The following is a 5,473-nucleotide window of genomic DNA, read 5'->3' as shown; positions in this document are numbered from 1 at the left end:
AGAAAACGGCAGATGGCAGAAGAGTAAACTTTTAAATGTAAGTATTGAATTTTCAGACCTCATCAGTTAACGCTGTCCATGCAGATATTATAGATTTGTAAATGATTACCTAACAATCTTGTCAACACAAAGTTCTTTATTGACAGGCAGTGGGGAGAGGGGACACTTGGGCAGTGCATTTACTGCATATAATGTGTTATCAGCCTTTTCATCTTTTCTCATTACCCACAGCTGCATCCACTTCTGTTGGGCTTAGGCTACTCACTAGGGCTGGGTATCATCACTGATTTCTATAATTGATTTGATTAAATTCAATTTTGACTCAGTAACTGTTTCAAAGTAACTGAGGATAAAACACAGACAAACAGCAAGCTAAGCGCTTTTAAATTTGGCATAATTTAAAAAAAAAAATGTATTAAACAGCAAAAATGAAGCTTTCTTTTTGCCGGAGAGGAACAAAAGCTGCAGCTCAGAATCAGTGAGATGTTGACTTTCTGCCCCGACGGCGTGTCTGTCAAGTTTCAGTGCTTCGTTTAAACTGTATGATACTTATGTATTTAATTTTATATGTGATAGAAGTGACAGATTTATAAAGCGAGGCAAATTATTGTGATGTCACAATTGCAGGATGATCTACTAACAGTGTGTTTTATATCTCTCTAAGAAGAAGCCACTTCAGTTCAGTAAAAATCAGCTTTCTGCTGAGAGCAGCACCAATTAGTGGCTCAACAATACAGAGTAAGCTCGTGATTCATGCAAGTGTTTCTCACTATCACAACCACAGCAAGAACAAGACAGGATTCTGTGGTAGATTTTGTGCAATTTTGTACGTTACATTTGTGTCACTCGTTTAAATCTTCTTCTCCTGGAAGTAAAACTCTTACAAACACATATGTCATAACTTCAGTCACAAACTGACACTAAGTCTCTTCAGTAAATCCAGCAGCTTTTTAACATCAAAAGATGTCTTTGAGCTGCTGCAGATGTTAGTAAATCTGACCCTAAATGTTCCTTCTTCTTTAAAATTCAAACTTTGTAATGAAAGGATATTTTGAAAAGGCTGTTCTCGTTTATATGACCTCCATAAAACAACAGGGTTAGAACACATTGTGACGAAGTAAGATGTTTGTTTTGTAGTCCATCTTCTGCACAATGTAGTTTCAACAGGCGGACGTCCGGTGTTCTGACAAACCATCCTACTTTGGCAAACCGTCCTACCAGTAGGATAATTTTACGCTGCCATATGACAAACTGCCCTACTTTGGCAAAATGTCCTACTGTATGTAATTTATGCACATTTCTGCTGCCAAACAATAATTCCAGCACAAATTTAAGTAGGTATGACGGTTTGCCACTTAACTTTGCCCATCAGAGTATGTTTGTAGCTGATATTCATAAAGCCAGTTCGGTTTGACACTTCTTTTTACCCATTAAAGTGTGCTTGTAGGTCACATTCACAAAGGTAGCATGTTTTGGCACGTAATTCTTCCCATCAGAATTATGCTTCTAGTTTATAATAACAACAGTAGCATGGTTTGGCACTTGTTTGTAGAAGCAGTCTGCATGCCAAGGTGCTTAAGTTATACAGCTGTCACCAATGAAGTGATTGGAACACCTGACTATATAAACTTTGACAATGAACTCACTCCATTATAGTTACAGTATATATTTACAGATACATATATTTCACATTTATAGATCCAACAGAACACAGGGAGAAAGAACTGAAAAAGAAACAGTGTACAAATTATGTACATTTGTTGCACAGGTACTTGACCAGGCTGCTCTCATATTGAACACATCCAAAATGTGACCATCTGGAACAAAACTCGCACTGCACCTGAAGAGGGAGAGGGGGGGGGGGGGGGGGGGTGTAAGTGTGTTAACCAACATTATGAATTTGATGAGAAAATAATTACTACAGTGGCTTGCAAAAGTTTCGGCCCCCGTGAACTTTTCCACATTTTGTCAGATTGCATTCACAAACATGAATCAATTTTATTGGAATTCCACGTGAAAGACCAATGTCTCTACCAGTCTCTAGCTGGTAGAGACAGACCCTAAAAGACTGGCAGCTGTAATTGCAGATAAAGGTGGTTCTACAAAGTATTGACTCAGGGGGCTGAATAATTACGCACACCCCACTTTTCAGTTATTCATTTGTAAAAATTGTTTGGAATCATGTATGATTGTTGTTCCACTTCTCACGTGTACACCACTTTGTATTGGTCTTTCACGTGGAATTCCAATTAAAATTGATTTGTGTTTGTGGCTGTAATGTGACAAAATGTGGAAAAGTTCCAGGGGGCCGAATACTATTGCAAGCCACTGTATATTGCATTTGTGGTTTATTTGTTTTACCATTTAAATCATACTGGACTCAGGATCGGCTTCCAGCATGGAACAAACCACACAGTAGTCATCAGCATTACCTAGAAACACACTGACATTAAACCTAACAGTTTTAAACAAAACTGAAAGTGCTATTGCAATACAAAAGCACATGACTCAACTTACTTTGATGTTCTAGCAGTTCGCAAGCAATTTCAGTGCGGTGCAGCCCAATGGCTTCTGGAGTGGACAGCACCCTAGTAACCTCTCCACTCAGAAGGTAGTGTTTGGCAAACTGTAAAATATGTTACAGTAATTGCAATTGATTAACTTAATTCTAGTTAAATACGTTAAATACAATTGCTTATTAAATACCTTCAACACTAAAACTCCACAACTGCTGGAGTCCATCTGCTTGTTATGTGGCAGAGTCTCCATTTTCCAATCCACTCAGGACTCTTCCTTTCCTTTCATCTTCAGAAAATTCCTAATAAAAACAAAACAAGTTTTTAAAATGTAGCCAGCATTTTGCTCTAAATAAAAAGAAAAAAAAAAACCCACAAACCAAACAACCTAAAACAGATAATTAATGAATGATGAATACCTCCAGTTACGCATAACTTTCCTTTCATAACAACCTTCATTTCCAAGAGGGTCTAACAGCAGTACAGATTGTGAGGAGATTTTGACTACCTAAAATAAAAATGAGCTACAAGCATAGTTTGATGGGTAAACGGGGCATAATATTTACCTGAATACACTGCAACGGTTGCACAGCAGTCAGTGGTTTCCCCAACTTTTTGACACTGGTCACATTCCTGAATCTTTAAGGTAAAAATATTTATGGAGTTCACGTAAATGTTCAACATTCTCATTTGTAAAAAACAAAAACACTTAATGACATATTCTCTAACGAACAAACTATTTAGCAACAATAGTTTGTGTGTGTGTGTCTTCAAATCTCTGCCAGGCCTACAGGTTATTACTGTAATATCACTAATTAACCATATTTATATATTTTGCAAGTGTACAGTTTCTCTTTTAACTGATATCAAAAAATTTGCTTATTTTAAACGCTATTTAACAACAGTACAAACAGTTAATACATAACAATGTTTTATGGTCAACTGTCATACCAAACCAGTAAAATCTGGAACACACTGCATTTAGCGTTTTGTGTGTGCCAGTGTGTCCTCCAATTGGAGATGAATGAAACTCATGAAATATCTTCCTGGCATCATCCATACTCTTCTGGTTCCAACAAAGAGTTCTCCATCTGCAGTAAAACAATATATAATTAGAAATTAATTTAACCACATATGAGTTGTTAGTATTAACAATAAATTACTGACCCTTTTGTTTGAATTTTGAGGCATATCTTCTGAGGTTTTGCCTCTGAGCCTTGTCATATCCTGAAGGGTAGAAGCCCGCAGAAATGAACGCGTAAATCTCTTCCCACTTCTTCTCCATATCTACGAATGTCAGTAAACATTTTCTTATGAGTTTCAATATGTGCAGTTGACAATGCAAATAATTTAACTTATTAAACAACGAGATTACCGAAACAGCCTTAAAACACCGAAGCTGCGGACTCAAAAGTGTTGTGCAAATACCACGCGTCCAGTAACTTGACAGCAGACTTCACCGAATCTGCAAATTCGACAGTTTTGTGCAGAAAGCAGATAGCGACTTCACTTTAATATTGACAAACAATCACAAAGGCTTAAAAAATCAAGTATCAACGTCTATAAAAAGTACTAATACTTACTACTTACCTATTCTCCTGCAAATATGACAATTGAGTAGCGTGAAATCACAGCCGGATGCGCTTAGCTTCCCTTTTTGTGTTGTGCGCATGCGCGTACATGCTCAAGAACAACGGGTAGGACGGTTTACGGGGTAGGAGAAATTCCCAGAACACCGGTGTCACATTGTTACAGAGTGTAAGGCTGTTCCAATTCTCAGCATCGCTCCTCTCTTTCCCTGAGTCCTTATCAAATCTCCTTCCCACGATGACGTTTTCATCGAGGCCAAGGAAAAGTTCAGGAAAAGGAGATAGGCGCTACTTTTGAAATAACACCCCACGTGGTTACCTTGTGAAGCTCGGTCACGTGACCGCGCAGCAACAAATCACAGCAGAGCCGGAAAAGGAGGCGGAGCAAAGTGTCTGTGCAGGAGAGGAGAGTCGAACAGAGAGAGCTGCTTTTTCATGAAACGGGAGTAAAGTAGTGAACTTACAGGAACATATACCACTACCAACGTTTGGATCGATGTCTGCATCGATCTGCACACCCTTGTCTCCTGGATCGTAGCTGAGATCAGCGTGAACCACGTGGGTCTCTGCTCCCTCATCTGTTTCCTGTGTTTGGAAAGAATTCCAGCTTCATCACGGAGTTTCTCTCGGTTTGTGGGCTCATCTAAAGGTAAGCACCGAGCTAACTTTAATGTGGGTTCAGTTTATGTTGAGTTTAGCTCTGTTGAGAATAATAGATTGTTTGGTATACACTGGAGTTAAACAGACTGTAGAGTTTGTGATTGCTTGCAACATTATGAAATGGCGGTTGCCAGGGGGTAAGAATACATATAGAAAAATAGTCTTGGAGTATGAACAAAAGGATGGGCTGCAGGCAGGGCTCTAGAGTGCGACCAAATTGGTCGCTAATGCGACCAAATTTTTCAATGGTGCGACTAAAAAAAATCTTTGGTCGCACTACAACAACAAAAAAAAATCTCCGCAACTCTCCGTGTGGTCAACAACAGACACACGTTATGCCCCTATCGTGGACTAAACCAATCAGAGATAGTCAGGGGCGGGACCTCTCTGATTGGTCGTGGTCCAGTTGAAAGTGCAGGTGGAGAGAGGGAGGTGAGTAGTTTGAATAAAGCGATATCGAATCATTAAATCCTGAATTGACTTTTAAATATAACTTTGTTTTGCCAGAAACGCCAGATTCTCAGATTAAACTATTTCAACATCCACCAAACATTAAATGAGAGCAGGTACACGGATTCCACACAAAGACGTAAACACACACCCGACGCATCATCAATCAGTTTTGTCTCTTCGATCAAAGGAGCTTGCAAAGAAAAGCGTCTGGACTCCTATAAGTTGCTTGAAGACGTCTCACCTCTCATCCGAGAA

At 39.0% G+C, this 5,473-nt stretch overlaps 1 long non-coding RNA gene across 2 annotated transcripts; it reads right to left on the bottom strand.

The window, feature by feature from the left end:
* Positions 1–1,650: 1,650 nt before the first annotated feature.
* Positions 1,651–4,674, bottom strand: LOC113011027 (uncharacterized). 2 transcript variants are annotated; one of them, XR_003270422.1, is made up of 9 exons: positions 4,107–4,674; positions 3,892–3,981; positions 3,684–3,803; positions 3,468–3,607; positions 3,083–3,155; positions 2,707–2,818; positions 2,518–2,626; positions 2,362–2,432; positions 1,651–1,840 (listed from the first exon to the last, which is right to left on the bottom strand). It is a non-coding gene; the product is annotated as an uncharacterized LOC113011027 (long non-coding RNA). The 2 variants fall into 2 exon arrangements; XR_003270421.1 differs by having other exon boundaries at positions 3,083–3,607.
* Positions 4,675–5,473: the final 799 nt, after the last annotated feature.

Source organism: Astatotilapia calliptera, chromosome 3 (assembly GCF_900246225.1).
Source record: "Astatotilapia calliptera chromosome 3, fAstCal1.2, whole genome shotgun sequence".
Taxonomy (NCBI): domain Eukaryota; kingdom Metazoa; phylum Chordata; class Actinopteri; order Cichliformes; family Cichlidae; genus Astatotilapia; species Astatotilapia calliptera.
This window is presented reverse-complemented; position numbering and strand designations above follow the sequence as displayed.